The sequence below is a fragment of the Amblyomma maculatum genome, chromosome 10 (assembly GCF_055883805.1).
Source record: "Amblyomma maculatum isolate TAMU_Amacu chromosome 10, ASM5588380v1, whole genome shotgun sequence".
Taxonomy (NCBI): domain Eukaryota; kingdom Metazoa; phylum Arthropoda; class Arachnida; order Ixodida; family Ixodidae; genus Amblyomma; species Amblyomma maculatum.
The window spans coordinates 1993534-2008863 of NC_139353.1; the positions used below are offsets into that span (position 1 = coordinate 1993534).

Below are 15330 nucleotides of genomic sequence, written 5' to 3' on the forward strand. Positions count from 1 at the left end.
TTGCAGAAATTTGCAAGTCAGCTTCTCTGCAAGGCTTGTTTTCCAACCGAAAGGTCTCGTTCCCAGACGCCACACTCCCATTATTTGGCGAAGAGAGCAGAGGCAAATTTCCCTTTGAAAGAAAAGTCTGGAATGTCCAGTTGACTTCAAGATGACTCAGAGGGAGGCATGCAAAAGGTAAGATGGTTGAATACCACCCCTTTATATGTAAAAAAGATGAAGGGGGTGAAGATAGTCCAAGGCCTTGCTGCTCCAGCATGAGTAGTTTTGGCCCATTCGTCCCTCCCTATCTCACTTTCGCGAATCGCCAGCATGAATGCGCCATTGAATGGCTTCTGCCTCTTTTCGTTTCAACAAAAACTGCGAGTGTGTCGTCTAGGAACGAGACCTTTTGGTTGGAAAACAAGCTTTGCAGAGAAGTTCTTGGAGATTTTACCAGAGATGGCATTTTGTCCTCAGTATCAAAATTTTAATACCAAACTTCTTTGGGGTACTTGCCTGATTAATTCAGAAGTCGGATGTTCTTATAGTATTCGGCGGCGGCGAAGCAAGAGAAGCCGCTGCCCCGGTGCTGGCATCGGAGGCGCCATCTTGTGCTGTTTCCTTTAACTCTCTCACAGCAGAAGGAAAAGCGAAGGAAGGTTGTTGCAAACTGCACACCAATGCGAGCTGGGGAAGCGGCTTCTCTGGGTGGTGGTGGTGGCAGTGGTTTCAGGCACAAATTTGGTATTAAAAAATACGGACAACCAAATACCATTTCTGTGCGAAATTTCAGCTACAAGGATTCAGCGCGCTAGCTGGGAGAAGCATTTTACAGCGCGCCTGTAATTGCGAACGCGCTCTATATAAATGTATATATTGCTCACCGCCCCACCGGCGAGGCGAATATAGATATATAGGTTGTCGCTATATATATATATATATATATATATATATATATATATATATATATATATATATATATATATATATATATATATATATATATATAGGTTGAAATTTTTATTTCAAAAAGTGAACTAAAAACAGAAAAACAATATTTGCAGGAACATACCCTCTGCACCAGCAGCCATAACATCCTGCAAAACGCCTCTAATTACGAGTGTCATCAACAAACTTTCACTTTGTTTAAATATCGAACCTTTGGGCGCCAATGGATAGTTTGATGCTGTGAACAAGACGATGCCAAATCAGTTTATGAAACGAAGATAAACACATTGCAGCTCGATGAAATTCGACGCCTTTTTCCTCACACAACCGAGAATGAGCGCTGGAAGTAGGGCGCAACGTCAGAACGCACAACACATGCTTACAACAACCGCGCAAGCCGACATGCAGGGATTATAGGAAACTGGAAAAATGAATGCATGATGTCTACTCAAATCGAACTAGCCGGGCAGCCATAACACAAGTGGCCAATACAAAAATAAAACTGCTGCTCAGCGCACCGGTGCTCTCAGAAGCGATGTCCTAGAGGCTGACGATGACTAACCGCTAACATTTCCTTACGCACTGAAGCAGACGATAACGCTGGACGCGGTTAACGCAATCTCCCTAGACAGGGAAACTAGCACATGCGTTTCCAATTTGGCAATCATTACGACGCTTCGCCAGCGGACGTTGCGCCATACTTCCGGCGCTCCTCGTGCGCTCAGTTTTGGCGACGTGCGGGAAAAGAATTTCATCAAGGTCTAGAAAATGAGTTTTTCTGCGTTTCAAAAACTGATTTGGCATCTTCTCGTGGACGGCATAAAACTGCCCATTGAACTAACCGCCCAAGCACTATAATTAAAAAATTAATTCATGAAATTTTTTTTAATTACACTTAGAGGCGTTTTGCAGCAAGTTATGTCCGCTTGGGCAGATAGTGTGTTACTGTAAATATTGTTTTTCTGTTTTGAGTCTACTATTTTTTACAATGACTTAGTCTTCCCTGAAACACACACACACACACACACACACACACACACACACACACGCACACGCACGCACACACACACACACACACACACACACATATAATATATATATATATATATATATATATATATATATATATATATATATATATATATATATATATATATATATATATATATATAAAACGGAGCAAACGTGAGCGAAACATTCGACGCAGGGCATTTGACACAGGGCTTCTGATATTTTGTGCTTTCAACCATCCTCGCAAGCACCAGGAAGTTGCAGCAATGTCTTGTCATCAAATCTGGAGCCATTTCGCTCACCAACTGCCGAAAAATATTTCTTTCAGAGCATGTTCAAAACGTGTCAAAATCAATGCCCAACTGCATTCGGCTGAAATGTGCGCTGCACAACGTCGTTGCCGCCTTACATACATTTTGGAGTGCGGCCAGACCACGATTCTTATTATTAAGGCGAGAACCTTCAACGGCTCATACTGTCGGCCATGATTCGATGATTCTGTCACAGACTTGCTAATGTGACGTCACATCCGGTTAGGCGGCAATTTCGAATTTGTAGTCAGCAGGACTGGTCAATCAAACTGATGACCTCATCGACATGACTCAGTAATTTGGGCAGAAACCCTCATGCACCACGTTAAATCCGCTACCATTACCCTAGAGGGGGACGATGCACCGAGAACAGTCGACAGGAAACTCCTACACATGTGGGAAGCAAAAAAAGGTATGGAAAGACGCCTCCGGTGTCAGAGATGGAACCGAAACCTAAGGCGAAAAACAGCCAGGCACAATAAGGAAATTGAGGATTATGCAATTAAACTCTGCGAGCAAAACTGGTGTACCAGGTGCGATGAAATGGAGGGCAACATGAGCCTTTCAAAGACGTGGAGCCTGCTACGATATCTTCTTGATCCCGACAGTTCGAAAACAGAATCAAACACAACAATAGCAAACCCAGTCGAAAAAAACTACAGAACTGTGTCAAAAATACGACAAAATATCCTGTAGTTCTGTCGTAACCATCAGATTTTTCTGTAGTTTTGTAGTACTTTTCTGTAGTTCTGTAGTTTTTCTGTAGTATGTTTCTGTTGTCTGTAGTTCTGTAGCACTTTTCTGTTGTAACTACAGAAATTTCTGATGCTACTACAGAATGTTCTGTTGTCACAACAGGTTTATTGTCAAAAACCGCACAGAAATCCTGTCGTAAGATCAGAAAATTTTCTGTAGTTTTTTCCGACAGGGAAGTCAAAACACGCGTTCGAGGGGACTGACGCAGAACTAATAACTACACTTGTAGACACATATATCGGCGATACAACGTCCCTCCCTCTTACGCAATACGCGGGTGCTCCGAACGAGGCCCTCGACGCGCCCATCTCAGAAGCGGAAGTTAGAGCCGAAAACCTGAGCTTAAAGACGCGATCAGCTCCCGGCCCCGATGAAATAACAAATAAAATGCTACGAAACCTAGACGACGCTTCCATAACGGCACTCACCAACTACATGCAAGAAGTATGGAGTAGCGGTCGTCTTCCCCAGCAGTGGAAAACTGCAAACGTTGTGCCAATTCCAAAACCTGGCAAGCCCCCGAAATTGGAAAACCTCAGACCTATTTCTCTCACCTCATGCATTGGAAAGCTTATGGAACGCGTAATCCAAACAAGGCTAACTAATTTCATAAAGAAAAACGACCTGTGGCCGCACGAGATGGTCGGGTTCCGACCGGGCCTGTGCACACAGGACGTAATGCTCCGATTACAACATGACATAATTGACTGGAAATCCAGAGACGCGAAGGTAATTCTAGCACTAGATCTAACAAAAGCATTTGACAACGTAAATCACCAGGCAATTCTCGCGGGACTGCAGGAATTAGGAGTCAGCGAGAGGACATATAATTACGTAATGGATTTCCTGACAAACTGGACGTTGAAAGTAAAGTTTCAGGACCTAGAATCCCCCACTGTCCACCTGGGAAGTAAAGGAACGCCGCAAGGCTCGGTGCTCTCTCCCTTCCTCTTTAACGTGGTGATGAGAGGCCTTCCCGCCGCTCTTAAAGTCATAAAAGATCTAAAGTTCACCATTTACGCGGACGACGTTAATCACTGGATGAACAATGGCAGCGATGGCAGCATAGAGGAACGCCTACAGGCCGCGTAGGACACCATTGTGTCCTACGCGGCCGAAAGGGGTCTTTCGTGCTCTCTGCAAAAATCCGAACTTTTCATATATAATCCAAAATCAATGAGGTGCAAGGGCGACTTCAACGTAGAAATTAAGGTCGACGGCAAAACCGTATCAAAAGTCCAGCAAATCAGAATCCTCGGACTTTTTATTCAAGAGGACGGGTATAATGACGGAACGATAAAAAAACACTACCTACGCGAAGCAAGTAACGGGGATATTTAGGAGGATTGCATTCAAAGGCAGAGGCCTCAAAGAGAGAAAGAAGCCTCTTGAGACTGATGCAGGCGTACATAATAAGTCGAATATGCTATGCCACACCGTTCCTCAACATCAGGACCAATGAAAAAGATAAGTACAGACGCACTCATCAGGCGTTGCGTCAACAGGGCGCTGGGTCTACCCATCTCCTCTTCTACGGAACGCCTGATAGAAATGGGAGTGCATAATAGCTGGGCGGAACTTGCTGAAGCGGTGAGAATCGCCCAACATGAGATATTAAGTAGGTCGAGCACGGGTCGAACATCTTAGAATGGGTAGGTCGAAAAATAGATAGGGGCACAGCCGACAAGGTTGCTCTACCGCCTCAATGTCGCGAGAACATCATTGTCCGTCCTCTCCCCCGCAACATGCACCCAGAATACCACAAGGAGAGACGGGAGAAGAGACGACGGCGCACCAGTCGTCTCCGCCACCATCTGAAGCAGAAACATAGACACGGCTGAAGAGGTCGCAATAGCGCTCGCTTGCGTCGGAACGAAGGCTAGATTGATCTTTAGCGACAGTAAAACTTCTCTCTGGAATATCAGAAAAGGCAGGGTCTCGCAAGAAGCCGCCCGAATTCTAACAGCTGCAGCTAAAATCGATCGCAAAATCACCCTAATTTGGGTCCCAGCACACACGTCCGTCGCCGGCAACGAGGCGGCCCATGATTTAGCCCGATATCTTTACTTCCGGGCAAACGCGGAGCCGCCCGACTGCCAGGCGATGGACGAACGTTTGCAAACCTATAAAGAAATAATCGAAAATTACAGATTACGAACACGTCTGATGCCTCCACCGAATCCTAGCTTAAATAATAAAGAGGCCATAGCCTGGCGGCGATTACAAGCCGGAAATTTTCCGAATCCTGTCTGGTTATTTCATACCCACATAGATGAGAGAAAAAATGATAAATGTAAAGCCTGCGAAGCGAGGGGCATCCTCGACCATATACTTTGGGAATGCCCTAAGTCTCCGGGCGCTAGGGACAACATTAAAAGTAAAGAAGCCTGGGCAACCCTGCTGCGAAGCGACGTCCCCGCTGACCAGCAAAAAGCCGTCCGCCTGGCGGCTGAGGCCGCGAATAACCAATGTATATTCGCCAGTCCTTAGTCGCGGAGGTTCCAGCCCCCGTTCCTCAGGCCTGCGTGCCAGGAGCGGGGAGTAGGGGGTCTCATAAATCGGTGGAAATTAAAGTTTTAATCAATCAATCAATCAGTAATTTAGTAGTGATGATATGATAGCGTGAATTGGTCTTTAATCAGAAATGATTTGATGAATTAAAAACTCCATCTGCACCGAGAATCGAACTTCCATCCCTCGGAACCCGCGGCCGAGCGCTTAACCAACTGCCCAGGGTCGTAAAACGCACATCATAATTCTCCTTGTTTACCGTGAGGATGATAGTAGCGATGACAATGACGCTTCAATTAGCGATAATGACAATGATGACATTAGCAATGATAATGGCGATTCATTTAGTTGATAATGATAATGACAGCAAACTTGATGCACCGTCTGCACCAGCAACGCTCCGGCTTTTGCATTTCAGCAATGTAGATTCCACAGTGCTCTCGGAATTTTTCTTTATTGTCTATCCAGGTAGATTCGACGGCGTAGGCGTAGGCGTTGGAGTTAGGCAAAAGCGGACAACTCCAGCCGGGCGTACAAGCAGAATGTCTTTGCCAAAAGTAACCAGGCTGCATGGTCTGTTTCTCGGCCGTGTGGTTGTAAATTCAGACTAAATCTGAAGCTTTAAATCTGTGAAAACTAAAGGCCAGCACTTGTACTCACTTCTTAAAGGGTTGTAATCCTCTGGAAATACTACAACTGAGAAGCCTAGTTACTTTTGGCAAAGACGGTACATGAGTTGTACTTGACCTTGCAGTGCCTTGGGGGATGCACGTGTCCTCGCTGCATTTTTTACCGCGATTAGATCCGCCTCAGCGCACTCCACGCTGTCCGAATGTTTTGCATACCAGAGATGCCACACCTGCATCGAGTAGTTGCTATCGCACCTGCAATGCATGCGTGCATTTTTGTTTTTTTTTTTTTTTTTTTTGTTGCGGTGATAGAAAGCGGCGTCTGACTCAATGGATCTCTAGCTTGGCGGTAGTGGTTAATTAAATATAATAATAAAAAATGAAGAAGAATGTTGCCAGCTGTGGCAATTGCTTTCTAATATCGTACACCTGAGCTGAGGTCGGCGAGAAAGAAAAAGGATAGGGAGAGGATAGCGAAGAGAACTACGGCGAGGGGGGAGGGGGAGGGGAGGTAGAATTAAGTATGTAGGGGGAGCTTTGTACATTGGTTCTAAAATACAAAAATTCGCGTGATCCTGTTGGACCAGGTCGCTCCTGCCTTTCGCAGTGCTGCAAACAGCCTGTGAGAATAGAATCCGGTACAGGCGTTTCATATCCCTTATCAATACTAGTAGGAAGTTTTAGATCGCCCAAACCCGCCTTGATTTTAAGCACTGAGAATGATATCAGACTGAAAGCCAAAGCTGCACATGGGCACAATTGTTTCAATGCAGCCTCGGCCAGCTGTATAAGACCTCCAGCGCTCCCAGGCGTATGGGATATTTCATATTTTACCGTGTGTGTTTTTTTTTTAATGCGATAAAGAACGACGCAGGAAACAAGCTGAACTGGGTTGGTTGTTTATTTGTCCCCTCTACAACTAAATGAAACGCACTTGGCCCTGAAATCAATATTAAGGGTTTAGTTCAGTTTCGTTCATTAGCTAATTAAGTATACAATATAAAACACCTAAGAAATATGATAACGCCACATGAGGGCAAACAATGTGTCCAACAACTGAGATTTTTTCTTGATTCAAGTTACATGAAACACATTGTATAAATCAACGCCATCTTTATTCATTTTTGAGGTTTCTTTTAGATTGAGAGCTCCCATGTAAAATCCAGAGTTTCTCCTGGCTCCGACTCATTGACTTTGATACCAGAGCAGGGTCAAACAAAGCACACACAGTTCGACTAATCCCAACCGGCCGGCGCCGTTTTATACAGAGATGGGAGAGTTTCAAGGAATTAGGAATTCGGACGGTGGAAACGACATGGTTTTAAAATTGCACATTAGCCGCGCGCTTGCTTTTCGATGATGACAACCTGATGTGAGCCTTTTTTCTGTGGGCACGAGGAGCACGCGCTTTGGAGAGATATGAAAATTAGGGACATCGAGGTCGAAGTCCCTTGACGACATGACAAAAGTAGGGGTGTAATCATTTAGAACTACAGCAAGCAAGCCTCATCGAAAAATGCGCCAGACAAGCCACCGTCGCTTGAGTTTTACACTGCGACAGTGACTACAGTAAACTTGCTGTCTAGTAAACGTGAGGCCCGCATGCCGAAAGATCTCCTCAGTCCCTATCGACTATATATGACGCATCACAAATGTGGAATATAAACCCGCATGTAAAAAAAACCCGCAGGCGAGCTAGCAATTGAAGACAACATTCTCAGGGATAATAATGAACCACTACCGTCACCAGGTGTTGCAATGAGCCCCGCTCCCGCCGACCAGCACAAATGTCCACCAGCTCCTCCCACGGGGTAATATGAGAAACTACATGCCCATCAAGACAAGACCACGAAACTGGACCTGAATACGTGGTCCTGTGGGTAACCCTCGAAAGAAGGTTACCCTGAGCCCAGCTGCCATATTTTATAGCGGCAATGAAGTTGTTTCTCTCTCTCCCTCTGTTTCTTGTTATCGCTTCCTTCTGCACCTCTCGCTATCCTGTCCCTTTTATTTCCGCCAACCGCAGCTCGGGTGCCTCACATATTCGATAGCAATTGCCGGCAGCTTTCTTTTCCTTGTTTTGATTTACTTTCTTTATCATCAGCTACCACCTATCACAATTATTTTTATTCGCTTATCACACGCCCGCCTTCATTTTTGACTGCGGAAACGGCGAGTGCACGGGACAGCAACTAGTCGAAAATAATCCCAATGAAAGAGTATTCAGATCAAATCATTGCATTTGAGCGGGGATTTATCTGTCATGATAGACCCACAGTGCTTGCAGACGAGGACACGATCTGCTATTTGTGCAATCGTCTGCAAGCGCTGTTATGACTGACGGCAGATCTGCCCACTCAGCGTTGCTAATAAAGCGCCTTGTCAGCATACCCGTAATAAGGACTGTCAGTTCAGCACATAACACTTTGCGCTCGGAAGGTGCCCACAGGCTGGAAACGAATGCGTGAGCAAGAGAAAGGAAATTTCTAGAATGAGACGCAGGCTACCATGAATTTTCGATACTTTTGTTACCAACCGCACAGCGGCTGTTCTTCCCCTTAGCCTTCTTTATGTTTTTGGCGGGTTTTAGATTCCCGTTCCCAATCCTTCATCTGCATTTTGGCGTGCATCTGCGTAATTGCTTCGATGATTTTCTCGTATCTTTTTCTCTGTAATTTACTTATATGCAAGAGTCAAATGAGGATGTATCGCCGATTCATTTTCGCATTTGTTGTTCACAATCTCTCCTGTCGTTCCACGGGTTTTTGATGGCTTCAGTTTTGTTTTTGTTTGATGGTTTTACTAGTTTTAAATTGGGAAAGCACGAAGAAGTGTGCTAGCTCCAAGACTGGAGCTCTAACGCTGTTTCAGAACTCTGAGCCTGCCCCGGCGCAACTGTGAGGGGCCTCGTTTACGCGACATTTGGTGAAGCTACGGTACAACTTTCATGCACCGGACACCCCCTACAAGCAGGGACCCAAGCCCAGGGCGCACGCCTCAGGTAGAGACCCCAGTACATCAGAGCAGTCGCCGACTGCAAGATCTTCCTCCCGAGTGCGGTCCTCTCTTTGACCACAAACTAACAAGGAACATTGGTGTAAGCGCAATGAATCCGCCGGTATCGACAACTCCGGTTTTGCTCCACCAGCAGCGAGATCCACCCCGTTTCCACGGCCTGCCTCATGAGGACGCTGAAGACTGGCTGGAGCAGTTTGACCGAGTGGCTGTCTTCAACGCTTGGAACGCTTACTCCAAGCTGCGTCATGTCTTTTCGCGCTGGAAGATTCTGCAAGAACATGGTTTGAAAATAACGAAGCCGGACTCCGCACATGGGACACATTCAAGGTGAAATCCTTGTGCACGTTCACCAGCACATTTCGCAAGGAAAAAGCGGAACTTCTTTTAAATAGCCGAATACAATATCCAAATGAAAGTGTGACGGTATACACCGAAGAGATGAAGCGACTCTTCCGACGTGCAGACCCGACCATGTCGGAAGATAAGAAAGTGCGCCTTTTGATGAAGGGTGTTAAAGAGCAGTTATTTGTCGGCCTAGTGCGAAGTCCACCAACAACAGTAGACGAATTCATCAGGGAAGCGACCACCATCGAAAAGGCACTTGACATGCGTGCCCGGCAATATCAACGTACTGCTGCGTCTATGATCGCCGCCAATGCAAGTGAGGCCATACAGTTTTCGACGGAATTGTTGCGTGATACTATAGCGCCCGCCGACGCTATAAAGCGGAGGCACCGAGATCAACGTTACCAGCCGTGTTAGAGGAAAATAAAGATGTGCAGCGCGTGCTCGGAGCGCAAGCAGGGGCTGTTCAGAATGAGAAGCCTGCCACGCTGGTCATCTTGCTCTGGTGCTCCGCTGCAACCCTGCAAATTCGCAACAGTGGTGACTCCGGCCTAAGAAATGACAGACCCCAGAAACCTACCGCTCTCAGGCGACCTTCCGCCTGACGCTACCTTGCACCAACGGGACGTCGCAGCTCTCCAGCTCCGCTACCAACATTCTGGCCCAAGTGTCCGCAGATCTGGTTCGCCCAAGTGGAAGCCATCTTCCATCTGCACCACATCACCTCGGAGGCATCTCGGTTTCGACATTTACTTTCCAACCTGCCTCCTGAAGTGGCTCAAGAGGTGGCGGACATTATCGCTGGACCCCTGGGCTATGGCCCCGTACCAGCGACTAAAGCAGGGCCTTCTGGACCGCACCACGGCGTCTGAGAGTGCGCGACTCCAGCTGCTGTTCACCTATGAAGAGCTTGGAGACCACCGCCCCTCCCAGCTACTCACTAGCATGCGGCAGCTCCTGGGCGAAAGCAACGCCGACTCGAATGGCGCACTGTTGAGGCAGCTCTTCCTTCAACGCTTGCCGCAGTCCACCCACCTCATCTTGGCTACTGCGGGTGATTTGACTCTTGACCACCCGCCCAGCTCGCTGATCGAGTCCACGACGCGACTTCTCCTTCCGTCGCTGCCCTCTCTTCTCCACCAGAGACCTCTGTCATTTCCCGGTTAGAGGCCCAGATCGATCAGCTGGCCGCTTCTATCGATGTCCTTCGGACATCCTCTCATGCCCAGCACGGTTTCTCCTCAAAACCTCGCCGCCGTTCGTCTTCGCCGAGTGGTCCGCACTCGTCCAGTTCTCGCAGTCCGCGTCTCTGCTGGTATCACCGAACTTTCCAGCACCGCGCCCGCCAGTGCGCACTCCATTAGGCAACTGGTCGGGAAACGCGGAGCGAGACCACTGACGGCGGCGTGTGACCTCGCTCTTCAACCTGGCCGCCTTTTCGTCGTCATGGATCGCATTTCTGGCCTGCGCTTCCTCGTCGACACTGGTGCCGAAGTCAGCGTACTGCCGTCCTCCAAGGCCGACCGTGCTTCCAAGTCCCATGGACCTATTCTCCGTGCGGCCAACTCAACCTCCATCGCAGCGTATGGTCTCCGATCAATCACTCTGGACGTTGGCCTGCGGCGCACATTCGATGGGTCTTCATCGTCGCTGATGTACATCAACCCATCCTTGGATCCGACTTCCTGACGCATTTTGATCTGGACGTCAGCATGCGTCGCCATCGTCTCATCGACAGCAAGACGCGCCTTTCCATCACTGGTGTTATATCGGCTGTCGCTTCCACTGGCATCCGAACTCTGATCCCATCATGCCCATACGCCCAAGTCCTCGCAGACTTTCCCGAGGTCAAGAGGCCTCGTAATCTTCATCAGCCACCTCAAGCACGGTATAACCCACCACATTGTCACGCGTGGTCCCCCTGTCGCAGCTCATCCGCGCCGCCTCTTCGATGAGCGTCTGTCTATTGCAAAACGGGAATTCGACCACATGCTCCGACTTGGTATTATTCGCCCTTCATCCAGCGCTTGGGTTTCACCACTCCCTCTGGTGCCCAAGAAAGAACCGGGTGACTGGCGTCCGTGCGGCGACTACCGGGCTCTCAACGCTCACACAGTCCACGACAGCTATCCCCTTCCACACATGCAAGACTTCACTGGACATCTGGAAAGCTGCATGATCTTTAGTAAAGTGGACCTTGTAAAGGCGTACCACCAAATCTCTGTTGAGCCGGTCGTTATTCCGAAGACAGCCATCACTACACCCTTCGGACTGTTTGAGTACGTGCGCATGCCATTTCGGCTACACAACGCAGCTCAGACTTTCCAAAGATTCATTGCTGAAGTGACGCATGGACTCCCGGCTGTATTTGCCTACATTGACGACATCCTCGTCGCGAGTCGTTCTCCATAGGATCACGAGCGTCACCTCCGGGAACTCTTTCAACGCCTCCAAGAGTTTGGCTTGGTCGTCAATGCCCAAAAATGTGTTTTCGGCTCTTCTGAGCTCGAGTTCTGGGCCACCACATCTCGGCGTTGGGAATTCGCCCACTGCCTTCTCACGTCCAGGCTGTTAAGGACTTTCCAGCACCCACTACCCTACGCAAGCTGCGTGAGTTTCTGGGCCTAGTGAATTTTTCACGGTGCTTTATTCCGCACTGCGCCGAGCTTCTTCACCCCCTGACTGACCTTCTCCGCACCACCAAGTCCTCATCTTCCGTGATTTCCTGGTCTCCCGAAGCTCAGGCCGCTTTCACGGCTGCAAAACAAGCCCTTGGCGGTTCCGTCGTCCTCATCCACCCTAAAACATCCGCGCCCACTCGCATCATGGTGGATGCTTCTGGCGTGGCCATTGGTGCGGTTCTCCAGCATCAGATCGATTCCGAGTGGCACCCACTGGGTTTCTTTTCTCGGAAGCTCCACCCTGCCGTGACTCACTACAGCGTATCTGGCCGTGAGCTGCTTGCCATCTGCTTCACCATCCAGCACTATCGCCACTCCTTGGAGGGCCACCCATTTTACGTTCTCACGGACCATAAGCCTCTGGTATATGTGTTCCGTACGAACTCTTCGAAGTACGTCGCCCGTGAACTTCGTCAGCTGGCTTACATATCGGAGTTCACAACCGATATTCGACATATCAAAGGCACCGACAACGAGGCAGCCGACGCACTTTCACGCATTACCACCATCGGCGTGTCTTCACCTGCTGTGGACTGGCAATCTCTGGCCCGGGCGCAGCTTGAAGACCCTGAGCTGCAAGCCCTGCGTGCCCACTCCCGAGCCCTCCGTCTGCAGCTCGTGCCTCATCCGTTTGTACCCGGATCGCTCTGGTGCGACATATCATCGGCTCTACCGCGACCGTTCATCCCGGAGGCCTTTCGTCGTGCCATTTTCCATTCCCTCCACGACATCTGCCATCCTAGCATTCGAGCCACGCAGCGACTCGTTACCCAGCGGTACGTCTGGCCGAACATTAACATCGACGTTCGCCAGTGGGCCCGCTCGTTCCTTGCTTACCAGTCCGCCAAAGTGACACGCCATACCAAGACTCCGGCTCAGTCTTTCCTGCCACCTGGGTCGCGCTTTGATCATATTCATCTTTACCTGGTTGAACCGCTTCCCCCCTCTCAGGGCTACAAGTATATTCTGACGATGGCTGACCGCTTCACCCGTTGGCCCGAAGCCGTGCCAATTCCGGACATTACTGCGCAAACAGTTGCCAGAGCTTTCGTTTCAGCGTGGGCTTCCCGCTTCGGCTGCCCCGGCATTGTTACCACGGATCGCGGCCGCCAGTTCGAATGTGCCCTCTTCACGTCGCTCACACGGCTACTCGGCACATCATACCATCCCTGTGCCAACGGCATGGTCGAGCGACTCCATCGCCAGCTGAAGGCTGCCCTCACTGCGCACCTGGATCGCGAGCACTGGGTCGAACACCTCCCTATGATGCTCCTAGGCCTACGTGCCGTCCTGCGTCACGACCTAGGCTGTTCGGCGGCCGAACTTGTCTTCGGTACATCCCTGCGGCTTCCCGGAGACTTGTTCGTACCTTCGGCTCTCTCGTCCCAGCCCCTACAATACTTTCATCGCCTACAAGACTGTCTTCAGCATCTGCGCCCAGTGCCGCCTCGCTCATCTGCCCATCAAGTCTTTGTGCATCCAGACCTTGCGTCCTGGGCGCATGTGTTTCTCAGGGGAGACGCTGTAAAGGCGCCTCTTACCCCCTCATACGACGGCCCGTACCGCGTCCTCAACAGGACGACAAAGTCAGCGACAATCCTGCTGGATGGTCGTGAAGAGTTCGTCTCTCTAGATCGCCTCAAACCCGCGTACCTCGAGACACCTCCCCAGGAGCTCCCCTCGGATGTTCCCGGCTTTTCTGCAGACCTGCTTGCCGCCGTGGCACCCCCATCTCTGTCCCGTCAGCGCGTACATTTCGCCGTTCCGTTTAGGCGGCGGCCCTATAGCATCCGCCGACGCTATAAAGCGGAGGCGCTGGGATCAGCTTTACCAGCCCGTGTTAGAGGAGCGCTCGGAGCGCAAGCACATCATGGACTGTTCAGAATGAGAAGCCTGCCACGCTGGTCATCTTGCTCTGGTGCTCCGCTGCGACCCTGAAAATTCGCAACAATACGATCCGGGCGATAGTCCAGGAAGAAATGGCTAAATACCTGCCGATTCCACCACAGCCACAAGTCGCATCAGTTTCTGACATTATTCGGGAAGAAGTACAACAAGCGCTGGGCGTGCCCGCTCCCGTTGTGCCCGCACCCGTCGCAGCTACACCGCCACCCAAGACCTTGAGTTACGCCGCGGTCACCAGCCGCTACCTTCCGCCTTCGACGCCGTCCTACGAGCCACGCGTACCGGTCACCCCTGGGTCGTCTGGACCAAACGTACGCCGTCGCGGCTTTGGAAGGACCGATGTCTGGCGTACACCCGACAACCAACCGTAGTGCTATCACTGCGGGGAAGATGGACATATGTTTCGCCGATGTCCCTACAGGGAACTCGGCCTCCGTGGGTTTCCTCTTGATGCCCGTCGTCCGTTGCCTGGACAGCGGCCACGCGAAATTGCAGAATACCTTTCGCATGCCGACCCAGGCCCAAGCCACTTCCGATCGCCTTCGCCTCGCAGGTACAGCTCTCCTGGGCCCCAGGGGCAATCGCAAAGTCCCCGTAGGGGAAACTAGATGCAGCAGCTTCTGGAGGTGCGGCTGCTAAAGCACGAAAATTCCAAGATCCTCCACAAACGCACTACAGTTCTTCTCCGCACACCAAAGTTCATTGCACACGGACACCAGCAGAACCGACGCCTAAGCAACCCGCCAATCCCCAACGTAACCACGACGCCGACCTCCGAATCACCACTCCTTCAGAGCACCGAAGCCGAGACTGGACGCCTCGAAACTGCCGCCGCACGACACAGACTTCCGACCTACAGATCTTCGTCGATAGCACAGACGTAACTGCTCTCGTCGACACTGGTGCCGATTATTCAGTTCTGAGTGGAGAGTTCGCAGCTGCTCTCAAAAAGGTCACAACAGCATCGGATGGCCCACTAATACGCACTGCTGGAGGACATTTAATTATGCCCACGGGAATGTGCACGTCGAGGATCACTGTACAAGGGCAAACCTTTCTGGCGACGTTTATTGTGTTGGCCCAATGTTCCCGTAATGTCATCCTCGGCATGGAATTTCTAACGGAAAACGGGGCAATTATCGATTTGCTGAATCAGTCGGTAAGATTTTCAATTGAGAATTCCATCACAACCAATAGCATGCTCCCTGCTGCGTTTCACATTATTGATGACCA

General features: G+C 49.8%; 1 pseudogene; it reads left to right on the forward strand.

The window, feature by feature from the left end:
- The first annotated feature begins 9254 nt into the window (after window positions 1-9254).
- On the forward strand, window positions 9255-14705 carry LOC146175371 (uncharacterized; annotated as a pseudogene).
- Window positions 14706-15330: the final 625 nt, after the last annotated feature.